The sequence below is a fragment of the Falco cherrug genome, chromosome 9 (genome assembly GCF_023634085.1).
Source record: "Falco cherrug isolate bFalChe1 chromosome 9, bFalChe1.pri, whole genome shotgun sequence".
NCBI classification, from domain to species: Eukaryota; Metazoa; Chordata; class Aves; order Falconiformes; family Falconidae; genus Falco; species Falco cherrug.
In genome coordinates, this window is record NC_073705.1 from 24,719,808 (window position 1) to 24,744,398 (window position 24,591).

At 41.6% G+C, this 24,591-nt stretch overlaps 1 protein-coding gene across 4 annotated transcripts in view; it reads right to left on the minus strand.

Moving 5' to 3' along the window:
* The window catches only part of ADD3 (adducin 3), a 103,697-nt gene extending 82,767 nt beyond the window's left edge, over positions 1–20,930 (minus strand). Inside the window, exon 1 of one of the 4 annotated variants that reach the window (XM_055720109.1) lies at positions 20,912–20,930. The gene's annotated coding sequence lies outside the window, so the exon portion shown is untranslated. Of the gene's footprint in view, positions 1–20,530; positions 20,669–20,911 lie in introns of those variants that run through there. The other 3 variants (XM_055720108.1, XM_055720111.1, XM_055720110.1) reach the window with 3 other exon arrangements.
* Between the last annotated feature and the right edge of the window lie 3,661 nt (positions 20,931–24,591).

Sequence of the window (24,591 nt, forward strand, 5' to 3'; positions counted from 1 at the left end):
AGAACAAAACTCAAATTTACTTACATTCAGAAGACAAATACCTATATTGATTAATGCCTGGACCACGCAAAGCTTCAGAAGATTGCTCAATTATTTTAACTTATTTTGCCACCGAAAGAAAAAGCAAAATTCTTACATTCCGACTCTGGAAGAGAACTTCATTTCGCAATACCAAGGTCAAGATTTCTCAAAAATAGAAGTTATCAGTGTATAAGATTAACCTTTCTTTCCCCCCCAGAAATCAAGGCTTGTTTTCTTTTTTCTCAGTTGATATGGAACATTATTTGCAACTTCATCAAACTGACTCACTTCCGCAGGCTCCTCCAGCACACTTCTATCAAAGCCCTTTTGGGAGGAGATTATTTTTCCTCTTTCAAAACTGTAAGTTGAACGATACTCAAGTGTACAGTTAGAATAGTACTAGTGTGTATTATTGCTATGCAAAAAGGATGCTATTTAGTTTTATATGTTCCTCCCTCAAGAATGGAAGGAGGAGACGTCATTTGGTCTCAATTCCCCCTTCCCAGGTCTTGCAAAGCTAAATCAAACCATGCCATCTTCCTCCTCACCTCTCAGTAGTTGCCTTTCAAACATCCTCAGCTTTGGCTAAGGACATTTATTGTACACACTTCAATGCCTTCAAAAAAATTTCTTTAAAAAATGAGAAGAAACATATACTGATCAAACAGAGTGCTACAAAAAGTGGTGATTCAAGACTGCATAAGATATATATCAAAGATCAGCAGAATTAATACAAGTCCCGGTTTAAAATAAAATAGTACTGCAGAAGCATAAGATTTTCTGAGCATGTGCACTTCAGTAGATTTACACAAGCCCCTACTATCTTTGCAACTCATTTGCTTCCACTGCTAAAACTGCTAAACTCAAGAAAAAATAGTCACTTTTATATGCTGTTTCTACAACACTTCCACATTAAGAACTTGTGCATCAAATGCAGTTAGAAAGAGAGCAAAGCTAGGATAGAATTTGTATCTTCAATTTGAGTACAACTGTTGAATGTTTTAATGATTCAAGTCTAATATCGAGGTTTTACCTAAGGTTCTTTTATTTACTTTTTTATAGTAACATTTGCCTATTCAGATTGGGTTTGGAAATCAAGACATCACTTAACACACCATTCATATTCACCTCTCACTGTATACACAGCTATCCGCTCCTTCCTCATTTGCTGTTACATTCAACAAGCTTTTGTTGCTTGCTCTATTTCTGTTCAGCAAAATACACGTCTTTGTATCAAAACAACTGTAACTGCTTGATGAACACCTTAAAATTGCAAGTTGTAATACATAACATCTCATGAAGCTTCTCCTGAGATTGCATCAACCTACAGGCTTACTAGCAAAGTGCAGTTATGTTTCTCTTTTCCTGTTTTACCATCCCCCCTCCTCCTTTTTCAAGCAAGATTATTCTCATCCTTAGAAAGAGGAAGTCATTAAGTTCAAAATGTTTATGCTAAATGAAAACATACATATTGCCATCGCTGCTATTCACTGACTATTGGGTGGTCTCAATCTGAATCCACCTTCTGATCAGGCAAATGCTTTCCTTGAAGAAATTATCAAAACACACCCTCAGAGACCAAGGATTGGAAAGGTATGAACCATCAGCTATTATAATTACAGTTCAGGATTTTTATTTTTGTTTTTAAAAGACTAACATACTGAAAACAGATGTTTGGGATGTTTTTGTGGGTAAGTACTTAAATATTTTCCCCAAATTGTTTCAGAAATTGACTAGTGCTGTACATTTCTTGGGATGAGGTCAGCAATATGCATTAGTGCAGCACCTTTGTTGCAGTAATTAGCACGGGTTTTGTGCCAGAGTGTTTGAAAAGCGAAATTAATAGCCCACTGGCATCCTACACTGCTAACCTTCAGAGCACTGTCTGCAACTGCCTGTGATCAGTGTCTCCAACATGCCAACTTCTGGTCATACTGTTCTTATTCATAAACTCCTGAACCATTTCAAATTTCCTCTTAAATTTGATAAGCATTTAAAAAACCCCAGCCATCTTCAGCTTAGTACTTTGATAATAATACATTAATGGGTGGTCCACAAGACCTTCCCATACACAGAACATCTGACTATAATGTTCCTTAGAATAAAAAATAAAATTAAAAAAAAAATCCATCACTTCTGCTTTAAATTTATTGTCATACTAATCCCAATTTACTATGGCTTGCTTTTTGCAGATATAAATTAGATTCCAGGAGAAATTAAATTCCAGTCCATCAGCACAGATTTTCAATTGCTTTTTTTCAACACTGTCTGTCCTTAGTACAGGAAAATGTACTTCCTCCCAACCTCAAAGTTTTAATCATTGAATAATATTTGAAAGAAGTGAAGAACTCTCTCTGAGAAGAGAGCTGCAAAACAGTTCCTCAGTAATCATGAGCACTTTCAGGAAACCTGAATGCTCCTCCAGCACGCCCACTTGCTTCCCGTGAACAACCAGCGTTCAGAATCATCTAGTGAGGTCTTCCAAAGTGCTGAGAACATGGTTTCTGTGCATTTTGATGTTCTATGAATCACCAAGAACAGAACATGAAGCCAAGAAACAGTAAAACATGTGTATGTACGAACAACAAGTAAGAGCTGCTAAGAGTAATATTAGACCTACCAAAATATATCCTGAACATATCAGGAAGACACCGACAGGAACTTGCACATTATGCCACTTCCACATGAGATTCTTTACTTTTGTTTGGACCCACAGATCAATATGAATGTCAGGAATTAATAAAGCTAGCAGTACAGATCACCCCTCCAGAGACCAGCCACATCTGTTCAGCAATGCCAAGCTGCCAGCTGGATAGAGTCCCAAAAGCCTTTAAAGGGTCATCATGCACAGCGAAAACTTGTACTGAGCTAAAAACCTTTTAGCCTAGCAACTAAAAAGGTAATAGGTATTCTGCTAATTACATTAATCACTTAAGTCATGTTTAGCTTTATTAATTAGGATGCCTAATTTTAAAAGGTGAAACAGCCACAGTATTTAAATTCCTGTTTTGCTCTGGTATTGCAACAAAGATCTATTATAAATCACTGCCATTCTCAGGACTAAATAAAAAAAAAGTTATGCTGCTAACAGATGAGCTAATGAGTTAACATTTGACAAGTCAAAGAAAGTATTACTTGTTGAATACTGCCTATTCTAAGCAACTTCAATGTATTAATAATCAATTAAAAAAAATTAAAGATGAAAGACACCCTGGATCTCAGAAGAGACCATTTAACCACACAAGGATATTTAAATCCAAGTACAAATTGTCAAAAAGTCCTTTCCTTGTGAACATTTGATCAGAGCCTGTTAAGGAAAGAAATAAACCCTAGACGTAAATGACATTTGCCTCCCTCCCCAGTATGTCGGTCACTAACGCACAAGGCCTTGCAGGGCATAAAATTGCCCATCGAGATTTTGACACAAGAAGCAATTTCTGAAATAACTGTCTGCTGGCCTACATGGAAACCGATCATTCCAAATATCTCAGAATGGAGGAGTACAGTTTCAACTGTACTGTTTCATCTAGAGGGTGTTTTCCACAGCTGCAGGTGGCCCAACTTTCATGTGGGAAAGACACGGCTGACACCTTTAAATAGGGCAGGCACATGCTGAAGAGATATGTTGTTCAGGATTACAACAGCTGAAACCCCACTGTGTAGCTCCCCCTGCTCTGAGGGAATCACAGCCTGATACTCTCTTTATTACAGGAAATCATGCCTCTGATGTTCACAAGGTATTTCCAATTCTTATCTTTCAGCTGTTTCCCAAGTTGAACCCAAAAGACTAATCCAGGCTGGACTTCTTCACAAGCCCCACAGACAGCTTGTTTTGTAAGCAAAAGCAGTCACTTGCAAGAGCATAACTACGATCAACCTGCTGAAATTGGTCTGAACAATTCACGTGAACAACTGGTGTGCAGCTTATTTTATTAAAAGCAAATAATTACTCTCAAATTTTACTCATAGCAGTGAGCTATGACCTATAGTACCAGGGGTTTGCTACCAGTCTTAAAAAGCACCATGTCCGTGAAGGTTTGTCGCTGTGCAGTACTGCTCTTTCTAACCCCATGCAACGCTTCAGTACTACCAGCGTTGCAGGGCCATTACAAGATGTGGGACACTACCAATGAAGGCCGCCTGGAATTATTAGCCACCATTCAATTAGCAATTCAGCTATTCATTTTATATCCCTTTAAGCAGGGCTTATTAACCACACTACACAGTAACGCGGACTGGCCATCTGGAAACACAGATGTCATCTGCTCACCTTTGTAATCTGTTGGAAGGTTTTTCAGATGAAGTCGTATTTCATCTTGTGGTGCTATATAAATAAACAAAGTATTATAAACAATAATTTTTATCTGACTGGGGTTATGTCATATGATTTGCTTTCTTTATGAAAGAAAACACATACATAAAGTGTAACCAGATGCTGTTGGCAGAGAATCGATTTAATACGGACTCATTTCTAAAAACATGATTACAGATGTGGCCTACATCTTGAACCCAATGTTTAGGGAAAAATTCTCTATGTCTAATCATTTCACTCGTCTTCTATATTTTCTCTAAGCCTCTTAACTCACAAAAAATGTTTCCTAGAACTAAAAAAGTTTACACCCTCCCCTTTCACACATCCACCATGAAAGTAATTCAAGCATACCCTTATCAAAGAAAAGCTGAACATGTATGTTACTGAGGAAACGCTGCTTTGTAGCGGCTCATTGCTATACCAGCTGTGAAAAGGCAACATTGCAGGTTAGAACTAAGTCTAGACTGAGCTTCTTTACTACAAACAATGCTTACCTGGGCCTGTACCTGACCTTGGAATTTGATTTTCAGAGAACAAAACCAGTTACTACAACTCTGCTCACAGGACTCGGGAAACTGAAGATTAGACAAGTTCATAGTTATATGAATAGAGAATCCAATGTTTAAGAAAAATTATCTCTATATATGCAATCATTTTACTATCACTCTCCATTCATGCTCATATGAAATAAAACTAAACCCCAAAATGGTTCATGGTTACCAAGGTTATTGCCTTGTTAATGTTTTTATCAAAGGAACCAAAATCTTGAAACTAGGTTAGGTAACTAACAGTGACATCACTTAAAATCAACAGTTGAAAGAAAACAATCCCCTTCCCCAAATTCTCCTTTGATGAAACCTTTGAAAAATAAAACTAAATAACTCTGAAAGAGTACATCACCACTTATGAGCACCTACATTTATTGGTAAAGCTCGGGTATTTGATTAATCTAGATTATCTTTTCCAAGCAAGGTGTTAAAAAGGTCATACGAAATGATGGAAAAGTTGAAGAATAAAAATCAAAACAGGGAAAAGTCCTATTTCACCTAGTGTCAGGTGATGTGAAGAGAGTTTCAATTTTAAAATCCTCTCACAACTAGCCAATTTCTAATCAGACACATAACTGTATTTGCTTCTGAAGTCAGGAAGATCAGACTATTAGATTTTTTCACTGTTTAAAATGTTCCAAGCAACCTTTAACAGGAACTTTAAACACCTGTCACATCTGAATTAAGCATAATTTTCAACAGGATTAAATATATATATACAAATATAGTTGTATAAACACTGTCTTTAGTGGTGGAATCAGATTGATTTGAGGTGCAGTTAGACTTAACTGCTTGCTCAGAAAGGAAACTTTGGTGAGGATGGACAAACAAGGCAATCTGTGCCTTGGCAAGCAAAGCACTTGTTTCTGCTCCATGAGGGAAAGGTTATTTCAGCAAGAGAGGCTGCTGGAGCATCCGAGTGTCGAGGCTCAGCTATGCTCTCACCCAAGTGTTTCCAGGTGTTTCAGTCAGGGTGGGCGATGCAGGTGGGCAGCTCTGCCCACATACAGTCTAGCTACACAGTACCTAAAAATTACTTCTAAAATTCAATTGCTATAGCCTCAATTAAAAAGAATAGGCCTGCTGGGTAGGTGCACTTACCTACTATTTGTAACAAAAGCCTTGCTAGCAAAGCTTTTTCTTCAAATATCAAAATATTCTCAAATAGGGGTTTCTTTTATTCGACTCATTCTGAAGCCTACCTATGTATGGGAGATAGGAGAAACAAACGAGGTTGTGTGTGCATTTGTTTGTTTTCTTAATAAGGAAGACAAATTGAACTGCTTGAGAACCCAAAACATACAGGTGGTTTCCAGACACATTAATAAATCTATGGCAAAACTTTCATTCATTTGGTAGGTGCCAACTATTTCACATAAAGGGTTTCACTGTCCCCAGAAAGGGTGAACATCAGCAGCTGTCACATCAGTATGGGATAAAATACATTTCAAGGAGAAAGATAACATACTGCAACATTTACACAGCTTGTATTAAAAGGTAATAATAATAATAATAATCATCATCATCATCATCTTGCAGCCCGAGTCCTTCCTGAAGTTAAGCCGATAGGCAGACGTGATATTTCACTATGACAGCAATCAAATAATGAGCTGAGAACCACAGAATTTTTATCTGGATGTTATTGGCATGGAGTTGAGAGGACCCACAGATCCAGGCCCCACCACACAAAGAATTTGTATGCAGGCATAATAACCTAAGTGTACTATTCCCTACTCGACTGGGGCACCTTAATTAGCCAGTCAAGCCTGAGCTGAGTTTGCCTTGTTTTAAGGGTTCCGGCATCCACAGAGATTTCTCCAAAAAGCAATTCAAAGCAGGAATGTGATTAAAGGGAAAGCCTCAGCTGGCTGAGCTGAGCGGTGTGAATACCTCCTGCCTTTCCACTTCCTTATGGACCAAGCCAAAGAAAGATGTTGTGGCTCAAAAGAAAGTCTCAGTAGCTGTGGAACCGAGTCCATAACAAATCCCCCCACCGCCACCCCAGGAGATGCTACAAGGAAATCACTGTATCTCACAACCAAGTTAGTTCTACTTTTCTGCTTTTATAACCCACCTGATCTATACTAAAATACACTAAAGAGAGCACTCTAGAAGTGGCACAGTTGCACAATTTTGGTCGAGTCTATGCCAATTCAGTTTACCACAAAGAGCAAACAACTAGAAGATCAGATCCTCTTACATTAAATACAGTCACTCAGACCTCTCAAGAAACTTAATTTCACACAGCTGCAAGATAAATAAATAATTTGAAGATGTCGACTGTAATCTTTCATGTTTTTCACACCGAGTTACACAACCTTGCAACCCTCAAAATCCACAGGCTCCTGTAGATGACTATGATTTTACAACTCAGCCATACTCACCTCGCCTCTGGTCAGAAATGGACATTGCAATAAGTTTCTGGACAGACAAATCCTACTTTTACAAATGCCTTAATAATTTAGGTACTTCAGGGCAAACTTTTTTCTTTCTTATGTAATACCCATTGCTGTAATCCACAGAAATATTTCCAAAAGTTTATCCTTGGGGCAATATGTAGTTTTACCCGTTCTGTCAGCTTTCTTTTCTCATCAAGCAGAATCCACATGCATATTATAGTTAAAAAAAAAAAAAAAGACTACTAAAAATGCCATGTTAATTTGACTGTAATGAACAGTGCCAATACACTGCAAGTGCTAATCTCAAACTTTTTGCTCCATGAGGCAACCAGTTTTCATCTTCTGAATTGCCAGATTATTAGTAACTGTAAGGGCTTTCATTTTTACCAGAGAGAGGCTTCTAACATGGGTAGGAAGGACATAAGAATAGGAAAGGAGTTAAAGACATGCAGCTGAACCTGAATAAGAGAAAGAGCATTAGGAAAGTTTCTCCCAGTTTTCTATGGATAAAGAAGTGGATAAGGTATGTTGAAGAGCATGTGCAGAAATAGATGGGGAGAGGAAAGCATTTTGTGTATTGGATATGATTCAGTTGTTGCACCCAGTTTCACCAACGTGCACTGACACAGAAGTTATTGAGAACAACAAGGGGTGAAAAATACCTCCAAAACATTCTAAAGGAATTAGAAGGCCATTAAAATGATGGCTACAGTTTTTACTTCAGCAGCTTTACTGTGGTATCTATTAGTTTGTAAATGTCAAAGCTAATACCATCTTTTTTCCTCCTCTGTCCTTGAGAGGTATCTGCAGAAAACTGCAGTACTGCACACTCTCTACCCTGAGAGACCAACATTCTGGCATAACAGAGGCAGTGAGAAACAGATTCAGCATCATTCCTCTTCTGGCAGCACTCAACATCAGAAAGAGAAAACCACGAGCACACTCTATGTTCATACTTCACACTGTATTTCTGGCTGAGAGGCACAATCATTTATTTATAGAACCTCTCAGCAAATTTGTTTGCATCCTGAAGCACATTTTAATAATTCTATCCCTATTTTAGCATATTATAATCACTAATATTTTATAGATGTGGCAGAAGACGAAAGATACCATTATCAGCTAGCAGACAGTTGCAGCAAGTCTGAGGCAACAGCAACGAAGGTCAGGTACTCACCGTGCCAGAAAGCTGCACTGCTTCTCACTAAGCACAAGCTGAACACTTGGAACAAGGCTTCAGGAACCTCAGGCACAGCCAGGTCTATTATACTGGCTTCAGTTACAGTCCTTTCAGTGACTCTGGATGTCTCCTGTTGAATTTACTGCTGTAATGGCATTTGTGTCAAGGAGACTTCCTGAGTGAGCCAGAATTCAGGATAAATGCACGAAGATAGGATACAGAGATTAAAAGTACTGCCCAAGTTGTCTGCTATTGGTCTTTTCTTACTTCAGGCACTCAAGCTGCCTCAGTTTTAAACTCTGCTCAAAGCAAATGAACAAATGCCAGTAAAAAGTTTGATGGAAAACCCAACATCAGCCAAATCTGGCATTGTTTGTTTCACTTATATAGAACCATTATGTCCGGCCCTTGGATCCTCTTTATTATACCCTCATTTCCCCTGACTGAAGAAACCTCTGTAACAGAAAACCCTCAGGAGCCATAATTTAACAAAGACAGCATCCAAACTTTATACAATAGCCATATGAATGAAGCCAGTAATCTGGGTATGGTTAGAGTTTAAAAAAAAATATCCAATGGACAAAATTAAAAACTACATTTAATAATAAATCTTTTTATGAGTAAGCTTAATACTCTTCCTCTTGGCACAAGAATGTAATACTGTGTTCCTTGCCAAGGAACAAAAAGCAACAGAAAGCCCACACAGAACAAGAACCTTAAGAAATGGAGTAAACATCAGATACAGATAGTATTTTCAAAAAGTTTTACTTTTTTTTTTTTTTCATATGGCCTACATCTCATTAACCAAAACTTTTTAAGAATACCAGTGCTCAAAATGAGTCTTCAAAAAGACAGCAGAAGTCAGAGCCAAACCAGGGCTGGGTAAGACAAGACAATTGCATTGCAATTACTAACAAGCTCCTCCACATGCTTTACTATTAGGAGAAAGCAACAGCCTACACATGTGCAAGCATGGCACTCACACACAGAAAGACCCTGGGCTGATAGAGTATACATACAACTTTTTTCCTACAGAAATCAAATGGCTGAGAACCCAAAACTACCGAGCTTAGGTGGGGATGGTGTTTTCACGCAACCCAAGGCACCACTGTCTTGACGATGTGAACAAGAGCAGAAGTGCTGCTACTCCTGTTGGTGCATTTAAAAGGTGCCCAATAAACAAGCTGTCTCTGAAGCCATTGTGGCTAATGACATTTAAAATTGAGGGGCTCTGGTTTGGTTCATCTAACACTGAAATGCTACCAACAGAAAACAAGTTCACACTGGGGGCAATATGTGTAACTCTCAAAGTAATTTTCAAAAGCTCTTTCTGTTGAAGTCAGTATCAGGTCGTCCAACACGCTGACACAGCCAGAGCTGTTATTTTTAAACACAGCCATAGTCTATTTAACTAAAGCATCTTTACTCTGACTCAGCCAGTATTACTTTGATAAGACTCCTTAAGCATCTACGCTGAAGCCTGCATATCACATCAAACAATGAAAATATGAACTTTTGAAGAGGATGCTTCATCATAGCTAGGAAAAAAGGAAAAGAAAGAGGTCCAGGAAAAAGCTAGGAGGACCCAGCACTGAAGACCATGAAGACATGAAGTGCAGAACAGCTATACACACTGTGAATCTGTATCATTCACCACCTGCACAGACACTAACTGGAACAATTTCAGTCAACCTAAACAGCAAACAGCTTTCTGCTGTCGGAAACTCAGCATTACACTTCTAAAACAATTCTTCTGCAAAATCTGTGTATAGCAACACACGTCATTTAACTGATGAAAAACATGGATAGACAGAGAAGACAGGCAATACCATTTTCAAAGACATGTAAAAAGACTGCAAGTTAAACAACATTCTGGGAGGCAGGCTGAGCTGTACTAGACAACTCATTTGTATATGGTTTTCCTTAATGTAATCCTTACTTATATATATAAAGTTGTCTTGTAAACATATGTATAAGTTCATTACTAGAACCAAGTGCAACCACATCCTTTCCTCTCACCAAAGAAATAATTTGTTCTATACGTTCATGAACATACAGACACTGTGGTCTATCTAACGCAATGAAGTTCTCTTATGGCAATATTTAGCTGCCATTTCTTATGCATAACTATGAAATCAAACCAAAAAATAAGAAAAGGAGTGGTACATACACATTGTTCAGTAGTGAAAATCTTTTTATTTTAGAATACAAAATTTATATATGTGCATTTTGTATATATGTGTTATATATGTGCAGGTATACTGCAGGCTCTGGAGACAAGGGAAGGCTGTTAGAGAAAGCAACCCCAAGCACCCAACACCTTCATACCACCCAGGACTGTCACCCACTGGCAGCCTCATGGAGCTGGGATATGGGTGTGTGACGTGGGAGCCAAAGAGCAGCTCAGCCCAGCATGCTGAGACTCTTTTAATAAAAATAGTTTCAAAGTTTACACAGTTTCTCCAAAACATTGTGTTTATCCCAAAGAGTCTTGCTTTAAACAACTGTTCCCCCTCAGATTTTGAGGATACTGGGACAGTAGGGGGAACCTTGTAACCCAGTGGCTGCCACATTGTATCTCAAACCGTAGAGAAACAGCTTTCTCATTCTTACTTTCCTACAAACAAGTCCCCTTGCAGAAGGCTCAAGTAACAAACACCTTCCACTTGCATTTCTGAACTCCTGGTACTGCAGGTGGGATGCTGCAGAGCTGTCACCACTGAAGGATAAGGGACAGGAGGCAACCTGAAGCTCGACACTGACAGTCCCCCATCTCCCTATCCCCCTCTTTCCCCACAGGTTCTCACCAGTGCCTTCAACACCTCACACCCTCCCTAGTGCTCAGCCAAACCTGTCTTGAGCTAAGCCAAATTATTTAAGAGACTTAATGCAGAAAGGGTGGGGAGAGGAGGTATTCTGCTGCAATTCACAGTGACTTGCATAAGATCAGCAATCACCAGAGCTTAGACAAGAGAGTATGAGGCAGGGCCACATGGCCAGGAGGAAAGAGCAGGATATCCCCTTTAGCTTGGTTGCAACATACAACCCAAATATTTCAATCAGATGGAAATCAGAGTCCTAGAGAAGAGTGACTAAAGAGATTATTATATTTATTGGAACAGTGACATGCAGACTTCTTATTTGACTGGGTTCTTAAATAGGAATACAGGGCTTTAATTTGTTTCTTTTTGGGTTACTCTCTCCAGAACTAATTAAAACAGTTTAGGGAGGGTGGAATAACCTTGGAGGGAGTATACTACACTAAGCCATATGAGCCATAATAGCTTCCCCAGCACAAATATATGCTAGTACACATTCTTCAAGTTAACTAATAAACAGAAAAGTAATAAAAAAGAATTACTTACACTGTGCATTTGCACATTGTAACCAGTAATTCTGTAGCTTTAATTTCATCTTTGAACTAGCAGTTATTGACAAGAAATGGTGGCAGCAGTGTATATTACAGAAGGCGTAAACAAATGACCTTTATCTAACTTTAATAAAGTAATAAAGGACAGACTTCTTTAACTTTCTTCAAAGAGATTTTTATAGCTAACTACCAGCAGGGTGTGGACTGAAGCTAAAAACTTTGAAATAGGTCCCTGTGAAATCTGAAACCAAAATACAGCAAAGGTCACCTCTCTGTGAAGAACCGTCTTGTCTGTATGTATACTATAAGCAAAGCTCTGTTAGCTCAGCCTCAGTAATAATGTAATTCAATTTACCCCCTGGGAATAGCAACAACATCAAGTTTCTACTACAAAGATAAATTTACTGCACACAATACCTGTTACTATACATTTGCAGCATGTTTGATAGTAGCCAGACACCAGCATTACACGGTATACCTCAAGCTATTTTTTCTTGTTAAAGGCTATCCCAGGTTATAAATGTGACATTGTTATTCTCACTCCCACTATTAACTAATTCTTTTTAGTCAACGCTGCACATAGAGTCTTATGCAACATACTAGCCAATATTAATAGGAAAGGAAGAAATACATCGAATTTGGAAAATTTACTATTCCCCCTCCCCAAGGAGAAGTTTTCAACCCTTTTCACCAAGAAAACATAATTTTTCCAGTGGAGAGACAGGATCTCCTAACACAAGTATTGGGACAGTAAGACTACTATACTTTGTCCATCTTATGGGCTCCTGCGAAACAGTTCACAGACCCAAGCTTAGAGACAAGAGCCATATAGCAACTCAGGTTCTTGAAATAGTTGCCCATATGAACATTACTCTGCAGATACACAGGGACGAGCAGTCTACTCTTCCAGCTATAGGAAAAGGCCAGGCAGCTGAAGCTGCTGGCACTGGAACCACTGGGTGAGCCTGGGCTCCTGCTTGCCTTGCCTACAGAGCAGAGCGCTCCTACCTCCTGCATCTCAGAGCTCCCTTTTTCTCCGAGTTATGTCATGTGTATTTGCCAACTGAGGAGAACTTTGGCAATCTTCACGTCTAAGCAAGTATTTCACAAGGAGTAGGACTGAGATGTTGACTGCCCTTGCTGGAGGATGCTTCTTGGGTGTAGAAGACATCCCCATCTCCATTGGTCTCTTTGGGTTTATTGTGGAAGAGATGGTATCTTGATCCAGGCAACTGGAGACTTTCAGACAAGATATTTTAAAGGATACAGGATCCCACCTGGCAATAATTAAAAGTCACTCGATTTGATTAGAAGCACTGATATGCTATAAACCACTGGCATTAGGAATGGCAAGAAAAAGAACATTTTCTGCTGACCAGACAGCAAAAGTTTCCATTTTGAATGTTGCAGAGCTTGAAGCAGTCTGAAATCTAGCCCTTAACAAGGAGCTGTCTCAGGGCATGTAAAATTAGGGACACTACTGTTTAAATGCATCTAAGCTTGAGCAAATGCACACAAAGAAGAGCATAACATGTACACAGCAACCATTAAAAGAGGAAGTAGCATTTCAGTTTTCTCCCCAAGTGCTTGGCTCACAGGAAAACCTCTGATGTAAAAAGGGAACCCACACTGCCCCTCTGCCACCTAAGGGCAAATTATGCAGGCAGCTATAAAAAAAAACCTCCTGATGTTTTACAGCTTAAACGCTTTATATAGTTAAACTGAGTTGTCTTGAGTTCACATGCTTTATGTTATTTGATATGTTTTAACTAAGACGCTACCTGGATTCATTCCAAGATATTTATTTTTTTTTAAACTAACCTGTTTTTGAGTACAGACTCACTCATGCTAGCACTACACAGATGTATTCAATCTCTTTGCATGCTGCAAAACTATTTAAACAAAGTTCAAAACAGAGTAAAAAAAGGAAGGGGTACCTGACTGCCAGACCACTGGGTCTGGTTTGGGGATTTTTTAAAATTTATTTTAGAAACCCACAAATTTCAATGCATTTGCAAGTTGTTCTGCGCATTTCTTACTTTTTGCCCAATACCAGACCCATGATTTTGATTGGATTGATAAAGAACAAGCCAAACATATGAAGAGAGCTTTGCTAGTTACAGGCATACTTTGCTTTACAAAACATTGTACTAGCTATTAGAAAAATGAATTTGTGATACACACTTTAATTTCTCAGCTGCTCAGGATTAAATCTTTGCAATAAAAATATTTATGAAAATTTGACCGAGTGATCTACTTTGGACACTTTGTCTTGGAGGATGGAGTTTTTTGTTCCAAATCATGCAAACGCATGCTCTCAACTGTGTCACTCCAGTCCTTAAGCCATTTAACATAGAACATGCACGTGTCCCTTGAATGCCAAGTCAGCTACACGTCAAATAGCTCTGGATAGTCAACCCATAACAATCAGAACGTCAGTAAGAAACCTAATTTGTATTCAGTGTTATGCCCATTGATGGGAATAGGAAAAGAAAAAAAAAATCAACACATACCCACAATTCTTTCACAACCTCAATTGAGAAAATCATACAACCCTTGGCCTGAAAATACAAAGTTTGCCCTAAGAGGCAACAGCTTCCATTTAGTAAATGAACTAAAGACCATGAATGTCTTTGCTTTCTGCTTTCTACCCTGACAGCTGGGTCAGAAAAAAATTTGAGTCACCAGAAAAGTTTTGCCTTTGCATACACTTTCAGAGAAATAGACATTTAAAGAAAGACAGCTGCTATTGAAAGCTAGAAATTGTACAGATTAACTGTGAAAACTACAATTACTCCTTAACTGGGTATTTAGTGCAATGCTTCATGTGCAATTAAGAACTGAAACAAGATGATGGGCTTGTTGTGGGCACTATCACAATTTAATCACCATAACAGAAATATCTATTTGACTAGTCATTTATTATGACAGTAATACTACCTCAGAAGGGCTAATGCTGTAGTCCATTAACACAGGGGTACCAGGCATTAATTTTATACACAGCCTCTTGCACCCTAAGTTTCAGCACCACCACAGAAATTCCAGATAATACAGCTGAAAACAATCATAAGAGAATACTTGATCTTACCCTCCACAGGCTACTATACCATGAAACTCCAAATAAAGTTTGTATGTTCTGAAGTTTTTTTTTGTTTGGTTTTGGTGGTTTTGGACACACAGCAAATACAGAAGGTTGTCTGGTGTGTAACAACAATTGGTATATTAAGAGAGCTGGTTCAAATTGTGTTTTACTCCTGCTTTAGCAGTGACCAGGAGCCTGGAGAAGTTGTTATGCAACACATTAGCACTCCTAAAAACAGCTGCATATCCAAGTCAGGAAAACAAAGGTACTTGTGAGGTCACTACTTCTGTGTCATTGTATTCTAGACAGAGCTGGATGCACTGCCTAGTATTGTCTGCTGTTTCCGTCCCAAAATCCTATTTTCAATTTCACCTAATTTTGAATGTGTTAGGCTGAAGGTTGCCTCTGCTAAGCGTCTGCTAGATCAGAAACATCTGCGACAAAACACTTCTACTCTTCTTGACACAAGGGCTCATAAGTATGTTTTCCAATGCCATAGTTTAATTTTCATTTTTATATCAAAGATATTTTCTTTGGAAAGCACTACCCAGCTTTCAAATACTCGACTTTATGGCCTTACTGATGCTCTTTATAAATACAGGTTTTTTGTATATAAATCCATAAAGACTAAAATGTTATATGGGTTGCTAAGGAAGTTCTGGAATACTGGATTATATGAAAAAAACAACTTATGTTAATATAAGTTGGCTGGGTTCAGAGAGATTGCTGATAATTTTCATTGATTTAGCAATCTGAATCAGACAACTTCAGTACCAAATAATTTCCCCAGCATTCTGTCAGGACTTCTACAGCTGCCAAAATAAGCATTTCTTCAACAAAAGCCAGTCCATGGTGGCGGGCGGGCGGGGGGGGGGGGGGGGGGGGGGGGGCGGGGCAGAGGGGAATATTTCCATTTTTTTTCCCCTTTCTTGTTTTTACTGTATTAGAAAAAGTAAAACAAGCTTTATCCAATAAGTAAGCTTTCTATTTTGCACTCTGCCATTAGAAGGACATGCACACAAACACTTGGTTAAGCAGTAAGCATCCTGCTTTCAGAACTGACATTTATTGTGCATCTGCAAACACAAGATGCAGATCCAACTGGCCTCTAAATTATGTTGCATTTAATGTAATAGCTATAGATGACATGCATAGGAATGCTTGTTTTCAACAAAAAAAAAAGGCCACATCATGAAATAATTAAATACATGCAACAACAAAAAAAAGTTTGAGACCAATTGTTACAGGTATAGATAATGACAACAAGCACAGACTTTCAAAGCAATTCAATAGAATCCTCTTACTTTGACCAACACAGCAGATAGTTCAGCTCTTGGCTGAAGTGCCAGCTACCGTTAACACAAACACTGTGCTAGGTACTCATTCAGGGCAGTGCAGCAACAGTAAGAGCAGCAGTAAGCTGCCAACAACTCTACGGTATTCAGAATTGCCACATACTTTAGCTGAAGAAATAACTTCAGGAGGTTCCGACTGCACAAGGGAAAAAGGGATTTACCAGCTGCTAGGTGCTGCGGGTCAAGAAAACAGAATATGAAAAGCTACAAAGCAAGCTGGAGCTCTCACACCAGTTTGCCATTTACTGATCTTCACCTCAGCCTGCTAACTGGCATGAAAACTAGCTACCGCATTGATGTCACTAGGATTTTAACACATTAAACAATACAAGGCAAGGAAAGAGTTTCTTCCTAGTCAAGACCAGAACAGTTTAAGAGACTGCAACAATGAATGAAGGCTGTTAAAATATTTCCTTAATTAGCACTTTGTAATAGCTGAGTGCATTCTTATTAAGCAGAACTGATATTACTATCATAAGACACATACTACATTTAACATGCTCCCAAAGTTGTAACTAAATAGATACCTACACCACATTTACCAAACTCTGAAGATCCAGGGAGGGGAAAACCAACCAGGAGCTATCCTGTTTACACTGATGTTTGAAGCTATCAAGCCTTCTTTCACTAACTTTTCAATTAATCCGAAGAAAATTCTCAACTTTTTAGTAGTAAACCTTTTCCAGTTTACTGATGATTTTTACGTGACAATGCCCCATAGCCTAGATTAAGAACACGCCATAACTAAAGACACTTTCCTACCTAAACAAATGTATTATAATTGGTTTGTTTGTTTTAACTATAATCCAGACCACAAATTATCCACAAAACAGCCATGTATTTGCAAGGGTATCTTTAAAAGAAATGTCTCAAAATCTCATTTGTGATGATGCACAATGACTTGTGTTATCTTGAATATGGAAAAGAAACAAAAGTGTTTCCCCATATGCCAAGTGACTCAAAGTTAATATAGAAAGCAGAGCAGACTGTGGCAAACAGATCTAACATTAACACACAATGAGTAAGTTACTGCTTGTTCCCTAAGGGAAGTTTTATTCATCTTCATCTGCCAAAAAAATGCTACACAAAAGACAACTACCCTCCATGAACCCTACCAGAAGCCACACCACCATCTACTACCATCTCTCATATTGCAACCGGCATTTCAAAACATAACTTGCAGAAGAGACCATGATGTAACAGGAAGTAATGTTATTAAATACTATAGATTGCATTCTTTCAAGTCAATACCAAAACAATGACCAACCCAGTTTCTGAAACAGCAGCACTGCAAAAATTGATTTACAAGGGAAATAATAGCCAAAGGTTGCTATGGCTGCTAAAGTTACAGGACATTTTTTAAAGAAACAAAATTTTAATACAGTTTAAAAACAAAAGCTAGCAAAGGCAATTTTATGCACCAGCTCAAAGTCACACAAGTTATTTTCCTAAATTAATTTTTTTAAAAAAAAAACATCATCATCCCAACACCACCCAAAGCATGGCAAGGATGTTTGTTGCAGTTTTAACCAGCAGCAATGATTTTAACAACAGAAAAACTAGCAGCCTTCTGCCTTCTTTCACTTCAATTTTTGATCTGTAAAACACTCCACTTACAAAAGGAAACAAACTAACATTAGCCTGTCTTAAAATATTTTTCATCTCTTACAGGTTAATAATATCTGCTGATTTTCATGGCAATAATGTCTTACGCCAAGTCACCTGGCCTGTAACAAGTTGAGCCTGAACAAAAGCATGCAGCCCCTTATGCAATGTCACCTCTAACATCACATGCAACAGGGACAGTTCCAGCACAGTTACACTGAACCCAGCTCGGTTCATCTAGCCCTGTCAAACAACTGATGCATAACCAGCAAATGGTCAACAGCACAGAGCTGCAGTACATCTTGCTGACTGACAATGAAGCATTCCCATTCACCCAGACTGCTCAAGTCCACCCACAGTCTACTCCACAAGCAACGCAAAGTCTCTGGCAGGAGAAGCACCACCTGTACCTCCAAACAGAGGGCTAAATGGTCATGGTGGACATGACAGCCTCATTGCACCACCCTAAAATCACCACTTCCTTAAATAAAAATGTCAGCTGCCTCAATCCTCAGGCAAAAGTCAAGGATAATGACTGATTTAACCAAGAGACCATTAAATCCCCAGATATCCTAAAGCGTAGCAGCACTCCATCTATTGGTCAAGAATTAAGGACGTGCTTAATCATCATCATGCACTAACCTCAATCATTAAACACTCAGCCTCTAAACAGCCAACCCCTTCCTCCCTGCTTATGACTTCACATTCTGCCAGCGAAAACTAAATGCAAGTAATAATGTATCACTGAAAGTGTTAACATGAAAATTTCTATAAACTAAAACCGGTATACACTATTAATCACACAATTATCATGTTGTTTCATTAATGAGCACATGCACTCTTTACTCAAAGTAGCATTGAGAAGCTTGTCTGATAACGGCTGAAGAGCCCACAGCATTCCCAGGGTTCACACCTTCTTTCCCTGTAAGTACTGGATGCCACCAAGGAAGCTCGAATGAGGACTTCACATGCCATTTCCAGCCAGGCCACTTATGTGGCAGGGTGTGCAGACCAAAGAACTCCATGGTGTAAGCGACATGCCAGCAAACCCTGGCAAGGAGGCGAAAGGGAGCCTTTCACAGCAGATCTGCTGCCAAAGCAGCCACATGCAGAACTGCCCCAGCTCACGCTGCTCCCCTGCAAAGTCACCTCTTCCCAGCAGATCACACACAGATGCATGTCTGCCGCACCTGTGCTTTATTCCAGTCACCAGCAACTGGACCAGGAGGCAGGTGAGACAGCCTTGAAGCTGCTCCAGGCATGCCAAAGCCCTTTTTTAAAGGCTGAGGTCACAATCATCAGATCCATTCCTCCAGTACCAAAGCTGATTTAAGCAGCAACTTCTCCCACACAATTAGTAATTCAGCAACTTCATACATTCATACTTTTATAACCCTTGGCCAAGTATTTTTTTCCCAGATATTCATTGCCATTGAGTTTATCTATTTGTTTTAAAACTTAATTCCTCCACACAGTGGCACCATACAAGATGAGGCACAATCCTACATGTTTTTCCTCTGCCTGGTACCACACCACTTCCCTCCAGACATGAGTTGAGGACCCATGGATGAAAACAAGCAGATTCAGCCTCAACCTGCCCGTAACATAATGATGCTGAGAAGACAGAAACAGAAGCAACCCACCTCCGTGACCAGCTGCAGCAGTTGCTGCTTTTGAGGTGTGCTCTACCCTCCTTACAGAGCCAGTCCGAGGCTTCCTGTGAAAATCACATCGCTCGGCCGCGCAGACCCTGCCTGCTTGCCCTGAAGTCCAGGATGAACGCCGACTGATAAAGCCACTCCGAACTCCTAAATAAGCTTTTTAATACAAGATGAAAATCATCATGGGGCAAGACCAAAACCGAGGCACAAACTCCCGAAAGGCCCATCACAACCCTCGTTTCTTGCAGTCTAAAGTTCACGGCTGCGATTGTAAATTTCATCCTGGCTTAACAGAAACGCACAACGAAAATCATCCCGGGGCACTAACAAAAGACGGGGCGGCGGGACCGGCGGGACACCCCGAGGCAGCGGCGGTGGGTGCGCGGTGCCGGGACCGGAATGCGTGTCCCTGCGGGAAACCGCATTCCTGGGCTCCCCGCACCACTGCCGAGGTGGATCAAGGTGGAGCCCCGCGCGATGAAACACACAAAAAAGCCTAAAGAATATAATTTTTTTCCAGAACTTTTCGGAGACTCACAGGGAGTCCGGAGCCTTGCGGAGGACCGAGGGCAATCCATAATTACAGTAATGACTTCCAAGGTTTTATTTGATTAGCAGAGTTTCCGAGAAGACGCGCATTATTTAAAGCCCTGTCCTTTGCAGCTCAGCGCCGAGGCAGAAAGACGGCACTGCAGCATCTCCCCCGGCCGGCGGGCTGGCGTATGCCCACGCACAAGTTCCCCCTTCGCCCTACGGCGGCCGCCGCACCCCTCCGCCGCCCCAGCCCGCTGCCAGCCGCGGCCCCGCGCTACCCCGCAGCCCCGAGGCGGCCGAGGGAACCGGGGGGAGCGCGCCAGGCCTCCCGCCGCCGCCCGCCCCCCCGCCCCCAGCGGTGGCAACGGTTCGGCCGCAGCCTCGCAGCGGCCGCTGCCGCCCGCGTTCAGGCGGGAAACGGACAGATCCGCCGCTCCTCTCCGCCGCACCGCGGGAGCGTTACCTCAGCGGGCCCGCGCCTTTGTGCTTCAGTCCATCCCTCTCCGCCGGGCGGCGGGAGCCCCAGCACCACCGCGGCGAGCGGGCGGGGAAAGGGGCGGCACACTATGTGGCAGGAAGGGACACCTGGGCTCCTCCCCCCGCGCCCGCCCGCCAGCCGCGGCTCACTATCTGGCAACGAGCGGGGGGCTCGCCCGCCGCCTCTCCCCGCCGCCCCTCGGCCAAGCTTGAGGCCGGGGGAGGGTGAGGAGGGCCGGCGGGCCGCCCTCCTCCACTCTCCCCCCAAACTTGGCCGAGGGGTGGCGGCACCACCGGCGTCCTCCGCCCTGGCCGCCCTCCATTGTTGTCCCCGGCCCAACTCTCCGCGCCTCGGCTGCGGCCGTACCTGCAGTGCGGGGCGGGCAACGTCGCCCGCCGCCGGCGGGGCATCCTCCGGGGGGCGGTTATCCCTGAGGGGCCATGGCGGGCGGGCTCTGGCCTGAGGAGACGGACCGCGTAACGCCCGGCGCACAGCTGAGCTGGTGGTGGGGGGGAATGAAATGAGGTGTATGTGGGAACAATGAAGAAAAAAACCCACCCCAAACCAAAAAAGGACCTGTTTTGGAATGAAATTCTGAGAGATTTACACGGTCCTTGGGCCCGAAAGGCAGCAGAAGGCTTCTCCAGATGGCTTGTGCTGCTGAGGAGAAGGCTCTTGCGCCATCCGTGGGGAGAAAGCCGCCCCGGGCTTAAAAAAGCTGCATGAAATGCAAAACTCATTTTGGCAATAGCTGTCCGGGGTTTTTTTTTTCTTTTTTTTTTTCTTTTTTTTTTTTTTTGGCTTTCTGTAATTGTTCTGCTTTGCAGCTGAAATCATCTCTGTCTTGGTTCCCCACCCAAAGTTACTGGTTTTTTGGTTTCAGGGCTGGTTTGCTTACATCTGGGTGGCTCTGACCAGCCGTTTGAAGTTACAGAAGCAGTGGGTGATAGTCGTCCTTTGCATGCAACGAAGCCTGTATTTTAGTCATATTTTTAATTATTTCTAAAACTCGGAAGTTGTCTAAAATATCCTTGTAAAGGGCTAAAAGTTCCCTTTGAACTCAGCAATATTGCTTAGAGGTGTAAAATTATTCACACGTTTAACTTCATTTAGGTTCGGGGACAAAACCTTTTAATTCTGTGTACTGCTTGCTTTTAAAGAGCCCCTTGGGGACTGTGATCACAGGGATATGAGCAGGACACAGGCAAGGGCAGGGTGAAGACACCATGTGCCTGGGACCCCCTTCTGATGGAGTCACTGAAGAGGCTTCAGCCCTGCTGCCACCACATCAGTATAGGAGCCACAAATCTGACAGAAAGGCAAGCAAGGCCAAGAGAGGTCCTTGCAGAAAAAAGTACTTAAGGCACCAAACCCTCCAGCCACAGGATATTTGATTTGGATAGAGAGAGGATGCAGAGCACGTTTTAGCTTTGCAAATGTATACCCAGTGCTGACATGGCTCCACCTGACCAGACCAGCTCTATGGGAATCTGTAGTTACTGGCCACTAATAATGGGATGAGGTGGTACAGCATCTGCTGTCTAATACAAGACCTCTAACTATCTGGTGGGTGTAGGAAATTGAAACTTACCTTGGGCACAGGAAGAATATATACCTACATGCAGAGTGCGCTGTGAAGGTTGAAGCAATTGGCTTTCTCCAATTTGCATATTTATTCACTATAACACTCATGAAATTAGTAAGGCTGTTCCTTGCATGTTCATCCCCTCTTTTTCATTTCCTTTTGGAAAAAGTTAAAGCTGTATCATGTTTTAATAAATCTTTCAACCTGAAAAACCCAAGAAATAGCAAACTTTAGTTTGTGGTTTTGAACGCAAGGGTGATACTGCAATGGAATTGGTGGTTCAGGACTTGCCTCAACTTCTGCACTCTGGCCTAGACAACTGTTTAGCTAGAGATGGTGCTGGCACACAAGCAATTGGGTATGAACTCGCCACACACAAACTTCAGCTGGAAATTAGAGGAGAGTTGTTAACCATTAAAGCAATTAAATTCTACCTTTTTCAGGGAGGGTATTGGGAAAGGAAAAATCTCACTGCTTTTGAGATTGAGTTTATTAAAGTGGTTATACAATACATAGTCTGCAACCGTAGGGGACAGACTTGGTGTCTCAGGAGGTTGATCTGAGTGCTAAGGTGCTGCGTGACACTGATCACACACCTTGAGATTTGAATTTCAGAGGCAGCAGTCGCTTATCCCAGCAGATGCCTTTTGTGTTTATTGTACGATGTTTTCTTTTCCTGGGCATGTGGATGAGTTTTACTTTAGTCCTGGAAAGATTATGGAGATGACATGTTCTCATGATTCATGCTATAAATGGATGACAAGCAGGATCAAGAAGAAACTTCCCTGCATGGCAGACACTTGTCCCATTTGTTCTGGAGGTTTTGTTCCCTCCTTTGAAACAGCTGCCAGGTGCTCCTGGAGAGTCACTGGTCTCGGCCAGTTCTAGTTAGGCAGGTCTCTGTGCTGCAGCTCCTGCAGATGATGCAGCAAATAGAGATCTCTGCCTGTGCTGCCTGCCTGCAGGTTCCTGTGGTGCCTGGGGGCTGCTGCATAGACATCCTTCTGTGGAGTAGGAGAGGTAACACCTAGAGCAGGGAGGACAGATAATAGCCCGGTCTGTTCTTTTGAGGCCAGACTGTAGCTTAGTATTAAAAAAACTCGCTTAATGAGTGAAACCAAACCCATAGTAAGCTATCACAGAATTGCATTTTTGGAGAGTGCGTCCTCAGATGTAATATCTGGCTCTGTTACTCTCTCTGGACCTCACAGAGTTGTTCCCTGTCTGCCATGTCAATAAAACCCTCACTCTGTACATTTCCTGCTAAATACACTGCAAAAAATCCACACAACAGGTAAAGCATTTCCTTTTTGGGGACTCAGGCTGGCAGAAATACTCTGCCACTTTACATGGTACTGCAGCCTTTTCACCCTCTGTAAAGCCATGTGTCTAATCAGTGGACCTAGCTGAGCTACTCATTAGAAACTTGGCCAAACCACAAACATTTGTTTCCTTGCTTTATGCCAAACTCTGAGAAAGGAGGAGGGAGTGGCATGGAGCTCATGTTAATGAGTTCTTCATTCCCCACAGAGAGATAATCAGAGCACTGCTCAGAGATTCATCAACATTTTTTATTAGCACTTTAATGACCTACATGTTGGGGTTTTTTTTTAAGGAGTTACTTCAGCTAAGAGCTAGATAATTCCTCATGCAGCTGTGGTTTAGGAAGCAGCTCAGGGGACATGCATGCCAAATTACTTTAGCTCTAGTTTAAAAAATTATATATATCACAAGGTTTCCTGGGTGCCTCCTTTTTCAATCAAGGGCATTATGTCCTCAAACCGCCTCTTCTGGGTTATGGGGTGTGGGGGGGTGGTTTCTGCTGCAATCTTTGCAGCTTCGTGAGCTATACAGCAAAATGCCAAACACTTCTGGTACTGCATGTTCCCCGTGGACAAAGGACCATAACAGCTCCCTGACCCCAGTCACTCCAGGAGGCAGCCTCCCTCATGAGCGAGGAAAGACGCTTGCATGGTCCAGCACTGATTCTACAGACCACTTCAGCTTCAGCTGGCTGTATGAGGAACAAAGTTTCTAAATGCTGAGGGATGGAACCTCTTCCATGCTGCTGAAGACTGAATCCTTAACCAAGGGATTCCCCAGTGCCTGCTGAGGAGTCCCCAGCCCTGTGCATGTTGTGGGAGACCTTGCCGCAGCCATCTATACGTTATGGCAAGAGTGGATGGTGAGAGAGCACTCTCACAGGCTTGGCAAAGGCTGCTCAGAAATTACCCAAAGTTCGGTATTTGCAGCTCTCCTCTCGTAAGGAACCACCACGGTGGCAGTCAAGAATGGCAGCTACTCCAGAGTCCCTTTGGTTTAAAAGGGAGAGACCTGCTGGCCTTTTGCTGTCACTTAGGAGGGCTGTTGGATGGAAATTGCTGCACAGTCTCTTCCCATGCCTCCCCTGCTCCCCAGTGGCCAGATTTCCTTCTGGTCATCTGAAGAGAGCTGTGAGAAT